This window comes from Anticarsia gemmatalis, chromosome 3 (genome assembly GCF_050436995.1).
Source record: "Anticarsia gemmatalis isolate Benzon Research Colony breed Stoneville strain chromosome 3, ilAntGemm2 primary, whole genome shotgun sequence".
NCBI lineage: Eukaryota > Metazoa > Arthropoda > Insecta > Lepidoptera > Erebidae > Anticarsia > Anticarsia gemmatalis.
In genome coordinates this window covers 6,114,663-6,133,033 of record NC_134747.1, presented here as the reverse complement: position 1 = coordinate 6,133,033, position 18,371 = coordinate 6,114,663, and positions in this window count along the sequence as shown.

Genomic DNA, 18,371 nt, shown 5'->3' with positions numbered 1-18,371 from the left:
TTATAAACAGAGATTACAGAGGATGTATCCAATTTGCTTTGTGGCTTTGTTGCATTAGGAGCTTATAATTACGATAGCATTTTTTTTATCTTAAGAATATGCTGTTGCCGATCATGATTGCGTTGACGCATAGTATAAGTTTATGTAAAATACTTTTTTATTATGATATTTTAGTGTTATTATTTACGATAGCTAACTAATACTATAACAAATAACATTCAGATCTTTTTACTAAAAGAATGACTGACTTTATGACTACTAACTCAAAGACTGCTTAATGGCTTGCATTTATTGTTTCAAGTTATATCTTTCTACATAGTCTTGTTTAACCATTGTTTGGTTGTTGAAGTTTAACACATTGTGTTACGTAATTTAAAACTCGTCTATCCTCATGACGTAGTCAAAAACTTCCGTGAATGCCATCTGACTTCGTTCTGCATGTCATGTTCAGGGCACCCCGAAGGGAACGCTCCATGAACACATATGTACGTCGTCCTATACTAATGTGTGTATATCAAACAGATTATTTACTGAGGATTAGGAGACGAAGAATTTTGGTTTTGCATAGATTAAAGTAGTGGGAATTCTCTTGCAAATAGCAGTTATTTAACGGATTTTCGTTGTGAGTACTTAAAATTATGAAAAGAAATTACATTACAGAAATACATTCTTACCGGTAAGAAAATAAATTAAAATAAACTAACTTATTATGCTAGAGATTTTAGCACATGATGATGATTTTATAGATAAAAAAACAACGGGATAGTGCTTTATTAATAATATCCGACTACTACAAGTGTTGTTTGATAATCTTTTAAATATTATCAGTACTATGATGCTAAAAAACTATTCCTTTTCTCAACCAAAGGTCTGAAAAAATACGTGAAAATATTTCTATATCATTTCAACATAAGATGTATATTTTATGGTAAATTTTATTCTGGAAATGTGGAATAAATTCGTATAGTACAAGTAAATACACGAGAAGCAACGACAAAGTCCGGACTGAGACCTGCTAGTCCTGATAACATCACTATCGGAGCACTGTCTATTCTATTCACATGCATCTAACTTTAAAACATTCTAAGTTTTGAGTCGACTGGACCAAATCTTATCCACTCAGGTGTATTAAAATGAAATTGGTTCCGAAATAAATACTTGAGTTGGTTGAAGACTTAAAAATGTATATGGAACACGGTTTTATGTGTATTTGACATCGTCTGACGTCATTTTATAGAAAAAAACAGTCGAGAACATTTTGGCTTTAGTGGTGAATTTGCTCCTGTAGATAACTTTTTCTTGTTGTTATGTTGTAGAATACTATTGGAGAGGCCCATATTCAGCAGTGGACGTCTTTTGGCTAACAAGCCCATCAGGATGACGAATGCCGTGTAATGTATAACAAAACCTTTAGAATGACGGACCTTTAAGAACCTTTAAAAATTACGAATGCATATTATTAAAATTCTAACAGTATACATAGATCCTAAAACGTTGATTGTCAAGTCCATCATGATTTTCGTTTGCGATGTTTGTGATCTTACTTTCAAGTAAAACCACACATTTACTCAGCTTTTAAAAATCCAGATTTTTGCCTGAAATATACTTGTATCTTTATTCAGGAAAAAAATGCCGTAAAGTAGAAAGTCAAAGTAAAAGAGGCGCTAGGTTAAATAAGTTCTTACAGCTTTTTACGACAAGATTCACAAGTCTGAAGATACGATATGACATTACTTTCATAACGGTAGAAAGAACAACATTTATTTATCTTATAAAACAGTACCTTTCTTCGCGATTAATAAAATAAACTGGTATTTCAGGAAAAGGAATAACAAACATACAAAATATCACTCCTGTTGTACCAGAATGTGTAGGCAGAGATGCATGAAATACACTCACATGTCGCAATTAACAAAGTCAGTCGCATCTCATATCGGGCGAGCCTATTGCTACTTACCGGGTACGTTACCAAACTCCGGGCTACTAATGAGAAAATTGTGATAGAAATTAAAAGGAAATAAATGATAAGGAATAACAGTGTAATACTCCTAGTAAAGCTGAATTAAACAGAGAGTTTTAAACCCCGATAAAAGTTGACTAAAACAATTGATAACGTCAGCATTTAGTGGAATCACGCTCATTTGACGACAAACATAAAGCAGGGGTAACTAGTTACTATGTGTAAGTTTATGTAGCGAACTTTAGTCAACACGCGTTAAGTAACTAATTAGACGCCGAGACAAAATCGTAAAACACCCTGAATCTTGTTACAATGTAGTCTGGAAGCTACCTGGCCTATGTTTTACACGTTAACTAGTCAGTGAACGCTTAAAAGTATAAAGTTTTTAGTTTAATGGTTATTCTGTGGACAGATTTTGTTCAAAATTATGAACAGCTTGTACAAAGTTATAGTAGACTTATTAGTTTGTATCTTGAAAGAGACTTAGAAAGTTACGTAAAGTAGAGAACGATACAACATTTTTAAAAGACAAAAGTAGCAAAGGTTACACGTAAAATAATTAGATTACGTTTTAAAATTATATGCGCAGGGGGAATATTCTAATAAACTTATTGAAAGCTTATTATATGAACCGATAAAACAAAGACAGAGAGTAAAACGACAAATAATTTTATATTTTACTGCATCGATTTATTTCAATTTGAACATTTGAGAGAGAATTCGTGTTATAAGAATTTAAAGTCGATCGAGCTTTAAATGTGAAACCGTTACAAATCCAGCAAAGATTCACAAAATGGCACCGAGTGCGACAAAATACATTTTCCGAGTGAATTGGCTTAAGACGAGGCGGGAGTCAAACATCAAATAATAACATAATAAAGGGATAATTCCAAATTTTTGCTTCAATTTTATACAACGTAAATAAGCGAAGAGTTCACAGTTGCCGCTGTCAAATCAGCCCCGAGGCATGGGATTATTTAAACGGTTATTGTCGATATATCTCATAATTCCTGTTAGCTCACGGCTTATAGGTTTACGGATCTCTCTTTTTTGCTTTTATCGCTTTTATTCTCGCTTCTCCCTATCCGTTTCATAAAACTGAAAGTGTTTTAAAATAATAGCTTTGACTTTAATCTGTTTTTCGAAAACAATTCACAGCAACATTCTCGCGTTAAAATATTTAACTTTAATCTTTTTTGCTTCATTTTATTGATTAATACTTTTAAGGATTCCCGGAATTGTATATTTTGTAAGTTGGTTGTTTGGAAAGCACGACAGACAATATTTTAAGAAATAAATATAATAACAGAATCATCTGCATTCTAACTACAACTTATTAATAACAAAAGTCGTCTTTCATCTAGCCATTTTCTACCATTGTTTTCTAGAACATTCTGAAAAATAAAATAAAAGCTAAAACATCGATAACGAGGTATCTGCATCCCTACTTTATTATGCAAATAATTCGCATATATCTACTCATGTCTGAGCATTTTCCCCGCACCTTTATTCAGTAAGATGTTACACAACTTTTTACACCTCAAGCTTTATATGAATTTCACGGGCAATATACACAGTTAAATGAGTTTCCTGTGTATTAGATAAACAGGTAAATATGTTTATATGAGATTTTGTATGTAAATATATATCGAAGATTTGTATCTTATTTTCATGATTTATTCAATAAGTAAAGTATTCAGACATTATTCATTTTTATAGTAGGAGACTTTGTCTGGTTGAGGAATAGTCGACTAAAAAATTATTGTGATGTGATTATAACTACGAGTAAGATACCTTTAAATATAAGTTCGTTGTCTGTTCACCATGGCTTACTAAGTCCTTATAAGTGTTAAGTTAGAAGAGCAGAAGTGCAAAAATCACAATATTTTTTTATCCAAAGTTATCTGCATACTGTTTTACAAGTCCAACGGTGGATATAACCTGTGCAGTTTGTAACCGGCACGAATATCAAACGTTTCCGCACAAATGAAATTATCCTCAAAAATGTTTCAGAACATAAATTTCACAATTTAATAGGCGTGTAGTAAACCGTGTACAATTTTTTTTTTTCTTTGGAGATATTTTAAAAATTCATACGAACAAGTTTAATAAACATACACACGTATATTTGTTGCTAGTTAAGCAACATTTACGAGTGAGTCGGTCCTCGTTGAGGAACTTTACTACAGCCAGTTTTATGTTATGAACACACAAACGTGTTGGGGGGTGTCTTATTTACGAATAATAAAAACAAGGAAAAGCAATGAATCTCTGGCCACTTCATCTCGTCGCTTTAATATTTTACGTGACCCCTAAAATTTGGGTAACATCTCGTCTGACGGCCGGGCGCACTTTTCATTAAGTTCTGATTACCCCCGGAGAGTTCCCGAGACGTCATGTTGGGAAGATCTGCGAGGTTTTTGGCGAAGTGCAAAAGTTTTATGATATTATGATTACTTGCATGAGACGAGCGCCGCGGAACGTGACGCCGACCTTCCGCCGCTGACGTGAGCAGCGCCGCAGACGCGATGCTGCCACTACTTTGTGTTGTTCACTAATATTGCACTTTACTGCCAAGTGTGCGGACTTCCTTCACAAAAATGAACTCAACTTAACTTTTGTAAACTTTGCGTCTCATCGTGTGCAAACGTTTGCTTTTTATGCATCCCTAGCGCTTGATACAAAATATAATATTTTAAACAAAGGTACAATACACAAACGGTTTGTAATGTAACTTCTCCTCATTATTGCTCACAACAATAACTAACGTTTGATTTTGAATCGTTTGATTGTTGCAGTGCAGTGCTTATCTAAGATCTGAAATTTTAATATAAATACTCATAACTATACGTTTGAAAAACTTCAAAAACTTACATTTTAAAATTGAATTAATAATATAATACAACTTATCTCTACGTAGTATATTTATCGTTGAATAAAATAAAACTATCTCTCACGACGCCGCATCTACGTTCATTGTTCTTACTCTTTGTCAAGAATACGACTAGACAGACCGCTCACTGAGTGCGATACTCTTTCCTTATTACACTAGCTACGTGTTAATTACTCAGTACTAGAATTTTATGAGCGCCTCACTATATCGTACTTCGCTACTTCGCTCTCTCGGCATGAAACGCGTTGCTTCTTAAGCAAAACAACATAGCAAACTGTCGAATTTACTACCACTCATTAGAATATTTTTGTAAGCTTACCTCTACTAGCAGAAAATTGACCCAGTTAGTACCTAACAGTACTTAAGCTAGTGAATTTAGTGCCGGGTCCGGGAAAAATGTGGCTGAATTCCTGAAAACTTTTAGTTGATTGTTTAAAACAGCATCTCACTATGTCATGTTACTGCATTCTACAATCCATTAACAGATTACGGATTTTTGGAAAGTTGTAAAGGGTATTTGCTAAGTGGTGTACGTAGTGCTTTAACCCATTGCCGATTCTGTTGTTATATTCACCTACACACGTAGGATTTGATTAAAGAGTTTTTTTATTCATGTTTTAAACAATAGACACATGTAGCCGCTTCCCAATATATGAAACAAGCATACAAATATGTTGTCGCATTGAATTTGCTTACCACTTATACATTCTCATAAAAGAATAAATATATTCGAGAGGTCAGAAATATCAGAGCTTGTGACTGAATAAATAATATAAAATAACATTGGATATAAAGAGAAAACCCCAGTTATTTTGTATTAAGCTAGCAAAACGATATACGGTGGTTTCGGTTGTACGTTTATTGTTCAACTTATCCCCGACGTCAAAACCTGAAAATATGGTCCGTCGAAGACAATACAAATGCAATATTAATATTTACCTTTGCATCGTCCAAACAAAGACTGCATTCATATTCACCCCACGAAAACAAGTAGATAAAAATGCAAACACGCGCAATTGTGTCTCAAACGAACAGAGGCGGCGGTACTCGCAGCGTTCGGGGCGAAAGTATTCCGGACAAAAATGTTTTCCCGGTCATATGAATTTAGATCGGCCGCCGTATTAGAGGGAAGTAAAACCATCGGGAGACAGGTAAATCGAACTATTGGAATAAGGGGTAAAGGTGAGGGCGGGTCGCGCGGCGCGGCACGCGGCCCGTAGCGAGCACGCGGTGTCGCTACAATCATGTGAATTTAAGAGGAGCACTCGAATAAAACTACAAACGCCTTTATATTCAGGATTATTCGCGTGCATGTTGAAGAATGTTCGAGTATAAATTTTCTCGGCGGGCGGTCGGCGAGTGGCCGCAAAGGCGTCTTGATGCGATTTCCGGCCCACTTTTAACGGAGCTTCCTGCACGATATAAATCCAAGTTAGAGCGCGTACCCAGGGACCTGCTGTCACTTCAGCCGGATGCCGCGTCCTCGTTTCCCAGATTGGACCATATTGCTTATTATACTCTGTAAATATAATAATTGCCGCGATTTACGAGTTATTACGCATCGGTTTAATGCCAATTATTTTCTCATTTAAATTGATATTTGCGTTTTACCGGAGGTATTACCGTAATGATTAACCGCATGTCTCCCAACACCGCGCCAGTTATATGACAACAAATATTTATGATTCCTGTTTTATTGCCCATAAAAATACAAGCTGAAGTTGCAAACTTTCGCTATGAATTCCTCAGATACTGCCAAAATCCGATCAAAAACTAATTCTTATATTGAAAAGAAATGAAAGTTTTATTACAGTTGGACAGCTCAAAGCGAACTTTGAAGAAAGCTAATCACTTCCCCACGATTCTCATGAAAAAATACAAACATTAATTTTGAATATTTCTTGAGTCGCAACAAAACGTCGCCTAAGCGAATTAGACCTACATTTTGGGGAACACAGAGCTTATAAAATGAAATTTTCTTAACATAAAGTGGCTGAGACGATGTAACGACGGCGGAGTGAACTAAACTGCGCGGCCTGCAAGCCCCTCATGTTTCTAAATAAATTATGAATATTTACCGTCACGTAACGCTTTACTGGGACATAATTATTTTAATCTGACTCTGAGACGGCAATTTTGGGGAATTGATGTCAAAAGAGAGGTCGTTTTAGTTTATTAAGACAGCTCGCTCACTACCTAAAGATAGCATTTTGTCGTTGTTAAGCCTAATAGATAGAACCGGCTTAAAAAATGTGAATTTATGCATTAAGTTTTACTTCATTTGCTAATTTGAGTGTAGAACTAAGTTTTGTGTATGGCGTGACTCGTGAGTGGTTCTATTTATATCTAATACATGTATTTGTAGAGCGGAAAGTTGTGTCGGTTAGAAGTTTACACAAACACGGCTTAGCTAATTGATATGGCCGCCGGATAGCGCTCTCTGTCCAAAGCAAAACGTATGTGTTTCAGCTGAACTAAGTCTACTGACGCTAACTATAATAATATCGGCTTAGATATACACTAGATTCGTTATTTTTTTTTGACAATTCCATTTCATAGATCTAATTTAAAATGCAAATTGGCTTATTTAATTAAAGCGAGACGTCACATACATTCAAATAGATGAAATATTAAAAGGAAAACAATACGAAACTGCATTTAATATTAAATTTAAACTACATATTATATACATTGCATTCGATACAGCATAACTTTTGTTTGGTATATGAATATTTTTTAGTCTCGTCTGGTAGGTAGTGGCGCATCTACGTAATTTAGAGCTCCCCAGGTGCGACGGCGGCTTGTGGCTTATAAGTACATCGAGATTTTAATTAAGAAGGTCTATCATAATCCACATGAGACTGGACCAAAAAATAACAAAGCTTCTGTATTCATTTTTGTATTTTAAAATAAGACTTTTTAAATGTATCCATTATCCCATCATTTTATAAATAAATATAATTTATTTTAAAATTTACATTTCTGTAATAAGTGTATATTAAGTGTCGTGAACGGTAGTAAGTTTCAGCGTAGTTCAATTTATCCAAAATGTAATTATGTAGTCAACCACACCAATCTATTTGTTTAATAAAGTGTTTAATAGATCCTCATCGCTTCATCACACAGAATTGTTTCACGCGAGCTTAACTACTTGTTAATAAGTTTATCACTAACTTTGCTACTGAGAACAATAATTAAAACAGATGTGAAAAATGATCACATTGTAAAGATATGGAAATTTCTATGAAGTTACGGCAAGAAAGCAGTATCTTAGACGAAGTGAGGTCGCGAGTCAACAATTCGTATAATTGTGCAGGAGCGCTTCATAATTAAGCGTGCTTACCTCGCTGGCGCGGCGAAAGATTGAGTCCCATCAAATATGTAGCAGGGTCTACCATGAAATCCTTTTTACGTCCGCCGCGGACAGTTTTACGCAGGTCCGGTCTAGCTGCGGCTTAACGGTCTTATAAATTAGTGAAACTCTATTAGCGAGATGTTCGGCCAAACGAATTTGCGTTATCGCCTCTGCCGAGCGTGACGCGAGTGGCATACTAATGACGTCACCGCAAGATCGTCCAAACTTGCTGTTCGTGTAATTACTTCTTTAAACGAAGCTTCTGTGAGGGGAGGATACGATCACTTTTGTCCGAGGGTATACCGTCTCGATAATCGAGTTACTCGTTCCTTCGCTGCGTCTCGTATTTTTGCACAATTAAGTTTTGCTCCAAATTTATTTAGTAAATAATGTTTTCTGCTCGAGAGTTGCGATGAATTATTTAGTAGTGCTATTTAATATTTCAACTATTAAACGTATTACTTTGTTCAATACGGAGGAACACTTCACTTTTTTATTTATTAAGCCGTTTATTAAACCGAGAAAGTATTTTCCAGGAAATTAATGATTCGTTTTGTAATTGCATTTAAATTAAAAGCAAACATTATTTTAACACGCATTGATTCGGGATTCATTGTATTCGGTTGTTATTTATTCATTCGTGATATTTTATGTGTGATCTCGTATTGTTTACTCATGTCTTTTATATTTGGCAGCGTGGGGCTTTAAATGTCTTTTTTCTGAGATCATAAAAGAGAACCACGCGGGCAAACATGTTGTTTAGCCATTACGAAAGTACGAAGCTAGAGCGGCGTCAGCATTCCTAGTAACCCTGACGACACAGCGCTAAGGAAATACTGGAACGACAATCATATTATAAACTGCCACCACGTTAAAATATGTTGAATTCATTCCATTCAATATATGTATATGTATTTAGGTTTAATATAGGCATTCTTCTCTTGAAGTCATTACCTAGCAGTAAAAAAGTCTTTAGCCGTTTTAATATGTAAGGTAGTAAATTGATAAGTTAAGAGAAAATTCCCTAATAATAGCACAGGCAGCAATATCTAGCTTTGTCTTTATACCCTGCTGCCCCTTATTGTAGTATAATTCCTAACAATGCCCAAGAGAAGTAGGGTGAGGGTAGCCCTTGTTCATAAAGTAGATCCATGGGATACAAAATGGTGAATTAATATTAAAAGTAAGGTCCAAGTTTTTTCTTCTAGAAAATAACTGCAATTTCATTAGCAATTTGCACCCGAATTTCTTCTTATTTTTATTCTAGAATTTTTAAATATTATGGTAGAAGCATACATTCGTGGAATTTTCTGTGAAAAAATCTGTGAAACATGGAAAAATCGTTGAAAACTCATACTTAACAACTAAAAAGTTTCTACCACTTTCTGCATTCATGGTCTATCAAAGTTAGTTTGCGATATTATTAGTATTCTTTTCATTCTGTAATTTTGCACATATTTTTATGTGCCTAATAGCCTACTCACTAAATATTAAGCATAGTTATTATCTACTTAAGATGAGGCTATCTGCTATGTACCTAATTGTATAATAGGGAACATCACCTTTTGTAAATATTTGATAACAGTGTTATTTTGAATCACACTGTTAGTAAAAATTTACCATCTAACTAACACTGTTAGTAAAATTACATCCAGTTTCAATAATCCGGTTTTATAAAAATGTGTACAATTTGCGTAGTGAGAGACAATTAAAATGCTGAACTCATAGAAAACATTTTCTTGGCCTTTTCTAGTAGTATTCTTCATCAATGTTCACAGCAGTCGCTGTCGTCGTAAAGCCAAGATACGGGGTGCTCGTAAACTTAAACACGGCTTACTGCATTTGTGGCCTGCTGCCATCCGTTTTGACCCTGTCGAGCCCTAGATTACAATAAACGCCAATATTGCATGCTGCTACGCACAACGCACCCTTGTCTTACTGTAAATACACCAAGAATTGAGCATACCAATTTGGCTCTTGTCAACTTCAATCTTACAGTTGGTAAGCAAAGCGTATACGCGCAATAAATTTTTTTAAACATAAAAATCTTATAAATTTATTAAATAAAAATTATAGAAGTAGTAGAAGGGGTTAATAAATTGTCTCAATGTATTTATTTTTAAACATTATTTATCGCTCAACAGTTGCAGTGGAAGTCAAATAAAACACAACATAATAACAAAAATAAATGCTCCGGTACATTTGAAAAAGAAAACTACAAACCGATTTAAAACCTCTCTTATATTTTAAATGAGAAAATCTTTCAACAACACTTTCAGTTGAGATTAAATACACCACTAAGCGGGCAACCATCAGTTGATTGGCCGTATCAAAGTTTACTTACCTCACTGATCGTTCACCTACAGACGTCTGCAGTAATAAACTAAGTTACTACTAATCACTCATGTCAGGTATCAGATCCCAATATGTTGTTATTAGTTTACAAAGGGATCCTACCGATCCTCTTCTACTGTCCCTTAATCGCCTTTTATGACACCCATGGGATGTCATGGGGTACACCACCCCATCACCTTTCCATGTTGTTACACGACTTGGCAGTAAAACGTATTTAATTTATTACTACACTGTTTCCATTGAAAATCTTATTTATTTTTTTATTACCTGACTGCGGTCCCAAAAAAGAATTTATCACCTCTCGAACAAAGGTACAAGGTACGTTCTACAGTATTTTATTTAAATTGCTATTCGACTTACAAAGGTATATTTGCAGGAAAACTACAGTCACAATTAACGCCTTCCACGGTTCATTTAACATGGAACCAGCGCCATATACTCTCATATAGCTCGATAAACTTATTGTTTTAATAAAATTGAGTGCATTAGTGGTTATTTGAGTAACAGCATTAGACAATTTCCTGTGCTCAAGTCCCCCGGAGTGATCTGAACGACCTCCCGTGGTCGCAAGTAATCGCACTTTCCTTTTATTACCCTTAATGTCATCATCAAAGTGTGGAGGTATATCGTACTAACCACATTATGGCTGGTACTTTTTCTAATTCACTCAACTAAGTTAGTGTTTCGACTCATAATAAATTGGTCCGCAGAGTAAAAGCACCCTAAGGTTTAGTTCTACCTAGAATATAGAGATGGCGTTAGTAGTAAAGTCTGTGAATGTTTCATGTCTTTGTTAGAGTAGATGTTTTAACTCCTCAGCGAAATAATATTATATCACAAGATTGCCTGGAAAATGTAAAGTGAATTTATTTAAGTGTTCTAGTTTTTATATTTTCCTTTAAGTAGTATTACGAACAAAATTTTCTTCATCTTCCTAGTCAAACTACTTCAACAGATAAGTAAGACTCTAAGTATTTGTAACTTTTTCAACTCCTCTTTATAATGCTTCAAAACAATTGATCTTTCTTTAAATGATAACTGAAACATTAGTGTTGTTGGTGTCGCGTTAAACATTATAATCCCTATTTAGACATTAAGGCCCTTAATTCAACATAGACAGAAACTTAGCTTGATTTGCTGCGAATAAAGAAATATATAATAGGTAACACTCAAAGGCTTGAATTCATATTACTACAGAAATCGGTTTCATTTCATTGTTGAATGTGTAGTTTAACAATTGATACTGATACAATAAGTCATAGTGTTTCAGTATCAACGTTTTAACATTTATTACATTTTTCAATTTGAGCTTTGTAATAAATTGTTGTATAACTGGAGACCGGTGCCCTGAATACCCAGATAAGCGTCATAATAATGTAGGTGGGTATTCGTAATATGTAGGTACACATGTGTTGCCTTGTCCAACAGGCTGTGCACAAGTTTAGCCAGTGCCAACATTATTAGAACGGGAGCCCACTGCCACTGGATATTTATACCTATCGAGTACACTAATAACATTAGTTTTTGACTAGCAATCTCACTTTATTAGACAAACTTTACATACATTGAATATTATCAAAAGAAGCTCGCGTTACCTCCTTTGGAATTCTATTAAGGTAGAAATAGGCACACAATTTTTGTAATTCGTAAAAGAGAGTTAGCAACCGTAGTGTTTTTGTTTTTCTCCGAGTGAAGTAGGTATGGGCGCCAGTAAAACTCGTTGAATACATTTCTGTCACTGTAAAGAGAAAATATTTTGTTTTCAAGGAAAGTGCGGGCACATCATCATTACGGTGCGTAATTTTTTCGTATGTGCCATTCCCGTGCCTGTACTTTTATGCCTTCCCTCCATAAAGACAAAAGGGACTTTGAAGTAAAATCACGTACATTTTTTGCAACTTACTTAGGAGAGATTCAGCCCCTTGCCTTCCATGTTAATATTTTCTGGGAAAACATTGCGGGGACAACTCATGGAAATTACATTTAGATATTTGCTCACAACGCGTACATCTGAGTGTGGGTAGGGATATTATATTTTACGTGCATGGAATGTAATAAAATGTTTAGGACATACGCGAGGAGCACGCCGCCGCGCGCGGAGCCCTAACAACGTATAGGTAATGCCGATTGAAATGTAAATGAAGGGCTCGATACCGAACTTGCTATGCCAGTCCGAATCTCTCGCGGTTTTAATAAAACATATTTTTTCATACACCCGTGTAGTCCGTTAATTGTTTTGCTGGCAAATACTAGACCGAAATTTTAATTAAAATAGTTCGTGAAACATGGCTTAAAATGAGAAATAGTAATACATTGTATTAGATTTCCCACTAGTTCAAAACATATGCGAGTAATTTGTGGGTGCATATTTGATAAATAATTATTTCGGCTTTCATTACGCTTAGTATATTGCACCTTGATTAATTTATTCATGACAGAATATAAAGCTGATATATTCTGTAATAAAATCTGTGCAGGCAGTGCAATAATATTCCAAATAATTTATTATGATTCGCTTCGGTTCACCAACATTGGTGATCGGCCGATGTCCCCTTTTATTTTGTAGTGGGTTTAACTTGTCACATATTTTTAAAGTCTATTTGAGTGTTACTTTGCGTGATGGGGAGGGTGAGCCAATCGTTTACTTGGGCTTTTCTTAGGGAACATTTTAAATTTGTTTTATAATGCAACTGCGGTATAAATCAAAATTGCTGTGTTTGTATGGAAACGCAATTCTTTAACATTTTTTTTTGTTTTTGCCATGTAATATGTCTTATACACCCTACTTTAATTTTTAAACAGCTAGATTAAGGGCTTACCATTGCCTATCATAGCAATTAGAATAGCTTAGACACCATGGCTGTAGGATGTAGTTTACTATCATAACTACTGTGCATTCAAACAAATAACTTAAAGCAACCAGTAGGTGGTAGTGGTAGTTTTAAAGTTTTTCTTTCTGTACACTTTAATACAATTTTTCCTCGTAAAAACAGCAGCACAATAAAGTAGAGCTTGTTTAAAAAACGTCTGCGACAATCGGACGTACAAACAGTCACTGAATGATCCTGTAAATGTCCAGGTTATCCAATTTTGTTCGCTACACGAAAAAGCATCGGAATTCCGGTTAAGATACTTGTTTTGAGTGACTGTTTTTTTACAATGTTACGTACAATTTTGCTTAAAATATACAGGTCGTTTTGATAGATGATATAATTACCGTTTTAGTAATGCTGTAGCTTTGCTTCAGCCTTATATTATAGCGTAAACTCAATTACCTTTAAAGAAGATAGTCACTTCAAGATGTCTCCGACGGACTACACATTAGTTATATTATGTTATCACAATTACTTATTAAGAAACGAAAGAATACAATTTCATATGGCTTCTTATCGTTTTCAATTGTATTAAATTTTAACTAACAAGCAAAAATGTTCGTATCTACAGAAATTATAATTTAAAGTTAGTATTTTAATACGACTAACATTTACTTACATATTAAACCCGTATAAGCAAACACATTGAACTGTATTGCGAATTTAGTATTTACGCAATAAAATTTATGCGTACAGCATTTAGGCTTTAATTTCCCGTAATTGCACAGTTTAGATAATAAGGACTGAATCTGGGCGGCAACTACGTAATGTATTCATTTGTATGCTGATGTTTACTATCAATTAATCACATATTAGCTCTATACTGAAATTGCCAATTAGGTATGCTGTGTTACTGTGTTAGGGGCTTGGCACATGTGAGTGAAAAAGCGAAATACTTATAACTGTAAAGACATTTCAAAAATAATCAGAAAAAAATGTGTTTGTACTTGAAGAAAAAATAAATAATTTTACCTTTTCAATTAAAGTCATAGACAGATTTTTATTATACAGGATTCAAGAAGAACATTATGTTCAAGATAGTTCTATCTCATTTGAATAAAGAAATCTTAACTTGAAAGCCGCTATGAACACAACTACTACGTAATACAAAGCCGTCGGGAAATGTTCGAATTTAGACTTGCGCCTATATCCAATGAAAAATCCGGAGATGTAATTTTAACACCTTCCATTATTTCAGTTAACATTATTAACAATAACATCATAGCTAAGCCGAGGTTCACAATTATCAAGATAATTTTATTTTCTTTTTAATAACTTTATAGCAAGTATTTATTGACATTTAGAAGTTATGTGTGTAAAAATAATTAATTATCATTTGTTAGAAAGGTGAAGTAAAATATTAAAATGGGACTTTACACGCTTGAGAGCTCTTTTAACATCTCTTTATACAAGTAAAGTCCTTAACCCGCCCTTGGTCAGTAGCTGACTAAGGCCTAGCTTCTTTGTCCTTACTGAAGACTCTTGTCTATCTGTAGGATGCAATTAATTTGTTTTGTTAATGTGAACTGATATACCACAATTAACGTTTTTAAACTCTCGCGACTAGTACACATAATATTATAATGCAACGGGTCTTATACGCGATTGAAAATTTAAAGGTTAGGATACCTTATTTAAACGTCGGGCAACAAATAAGGTATCTAACCTTTAAATTTTCAATCGCGTATAAGACCCGTTGCATTATAAAAGCAAAATTAACCTCAATGATTATCACTTTACACATTGTGCCAAAATTTCGTATGAATTATGGCATAATCCAAACGGTTTCGAGAGATGCTTAAAATCAATGCGTTCATTTTGCAGAACTGACATTTAGTAGAATAAGGTTAAACGAGAAAAGTCCGATATTCTTGGAAATACTGTTAGTAGGTAATGTGTATGGAAAGCAGATATCGAACCTGTTCTCTTATATGACCAGTAGTTTTCCGATAACATATAATACGTAGAGAGTTTGCTACGGAATAGAATTGTAATTTGGCTGTGATAAGATGTTTAATGTAATTATGTTTTTATGTAATTACTAGCTGACCCGCGACTTCGTCCGCCACCTGAATTTTCCCATGGGAATGCGTCATTTTCCCGGGGTAAAAAGTAGCCTATGTCCTTTCTCGGGTATCAAAATATCTCCATATCAAATTTCATGAAAATTGGTTGAGTAGTTTAGGCGTGATTGAGTAGCAGACAGACAGACAGACAGAGTTACTTTCGCATTTATAATATTAGTATGGATTTAGAAATGTGTTAATAAATTGTAAAATTATCTTCAATAGGACGCATAAAGCAACAATATATTTATATTTGTAGTTCCCTAATTTTCATTACCATGTTATGTTTCAATAAGATGCTGTGATTTGTCTACTACCTCGTTAATAAAAAGTAACATTGCCTAAATTGTTTCCGTACATGAAAACAATGTCGGTCGGCTTATTTTTTACTATAATTTGGATAAGAATGACTAAACCAAAAACAACAATTATAGTCACCATTGCATCGAAGTTTAGATAATACTCCCAAAGCTCCTTATTATGTTACTATTTATATTTTAGTATTTGTTGTTTGTTGAAAAAGGATTTCAATTTACATGACGGATTAAAATTGGCGTAAATTTTTGTATTACAACTAGCTGAACCGGCAAACGTTGTTTTGCCATAAAAATAAAAAAAAAGTGTCACTTAGGGGCATGAAAAATAGATGTTGGCCGATTCTCAGTCGTACTCAATATGCTCACAAAATTTCGTGAGAATCGGTCAAGCCGTTTTGGAGGAGTACGGTAACGAAAACTGTGACGCGAGAATTTTGTATATTAGATTAATACTAAACAAATACACGTACATACACATACGTGTAGGCAGACATATGTGTGTGTAGGAACAGTTTGCGGGTGTAACAGAGGCGGGGAGTTCATCAAGAATTAAAAAAACATCATTTTAATTTAAAAACATAAGTTAATATCTAACCCAACTAGGCATATTTGTGAAACAAGAATTTTATAAGATTCGATTGACTGATCCAATACAATAATCAAACACAAATAAATTACTATGAAAATAATCTAACAGCTGTATTTTCTACAATAATTCTGTACAAATACGTAGGCAGGCATATGTGTGTGTAGGAACAGTTTGCGGGTGTAACAGAGGCGGGTAGTTCATCAAGTATTAATCACAGTAAGCGCGGTATTCAATCTCGCGTTGCTCTTGTTACTCTGTTAGATGACAATACTAATTAATTTGTACACACACTGCTGCTACGTTTTGATTGTACGCGTTTTACTTTTAATGGTTTAATTTAAATTGATTGTAAGTTCAAATAGTTAATGTTTCAAGCAAAAATAACTCTGTTGTTGTAATTTCAAAATGCATTACCTATTAATTATGACTGTCGTAGGAACTTGTACTAACGATAAGAATATGTAACTTTAAAGATTAATAATCCAGGAATCTATTTTTATTATTATTCGTTTATGTAAGCTTTGAGGCTTTTGAACGCATTCATTGAGGAAATAAAAACAACATATTATTATTATTATCGTTCTTCCTCTAAATATGCTTTATCCCATACCAAATTATACTCTAATCTGAGTTTTGTAAAAGCAAGAAAGACAGATAGAGCAACTTACTCATGAGTATTAGTAAAGGTTTATATTGCCGCTATTAAACTAAATGAACATGAATAATTTTCTCAAATTACAAGCAGTCTATCGTTTCAACAAATTCACTATTAACAAGAAAGCTATAATCGGTTATTTGGAATAACATGTACAAAGGCACTGTATTTTATTGAGGCTCGTAAAGACACAAGTTACGATTCAAGCTAGGGTTATCTACACTTTGCTAATTGCTATAGTTACGATATATGTATGTGTGGGTACACGACATATGTTCGCCAGCCCTTCGCACTTGTACGTTTATCTATTGTGTCTCGCAAACGACCAGTTAACGGATTACATGAAAACCGCCGAATCCCATCTCTACAGAGGAATATGTCGACGCCTGGATATTAATACAGGTTTGTTTGAGCTTAAGAAATAATGTATATGTTACTGTAAAAGCCCGAACGGTGGTAAATCCTAAGATTTTCCGGTATAACCTAAGATTTACCAACTCGCAATGGTAAAAGTCCGAACAATTCTTTTATTTCGAACTTTTACCTATATTCACTTGATGATATCGAGATGTCGCCGGAGCCCCGCTTCGCGGGGCTCCTCCTTCTGGGTGGTTAAAAAAAAATAACCACGAAGGCTAAGGTGGGAGCTTCGCTTCGCTCGCTCCCACCTTAGCCTTCTAACCTAACCTACCCATGTCGCTATGCCCAAAACTCCTTTTTTATAACTATGTCACAGTATATAATTATACCGTGAAATAGTTATAAACATAGTTATGAAGGAGGATTTTTTTATATATCGTAACATAGTTTTTAAACTCTGGCTTGTTCGGACTTTTACCATTGAGAGTTGGTAAATCTTAGGTTTTACCGGAAAATCTTAGGATTTACCACAGTTCGGGCTTTTACAGTAACATATACAATGAAAAACCTTTAAAAAACGGAATAAGTTTTATTTTTTAAGCAAGATAAGTAATCTATTTTCAAATAATTTTGTGACTCTACCCAGCTTTGGAAGCAAAAACAAGTGATAAATAAACCCATTAATTTTGTAAACCGCGTTAATTTTTAAATCATCAACCTATATTAAAAACTCAAAGGACTCTACTTGATATTTGCCTAAAATATAAAACAACTTGACCACATATTTTCAGTACTCCTTCGCAAAATGAAACCTTTATAAAATCCTTCCATGTTTCTTGTAGTTCCCGATATAGAGCTTTTTAAAAGCGATTTTTAATCTCCTTCCTCGTTCGGCTTTTGATTTAGTTCGACCACTAATGAGACCTATTGAGAGAGACACCAATTAAG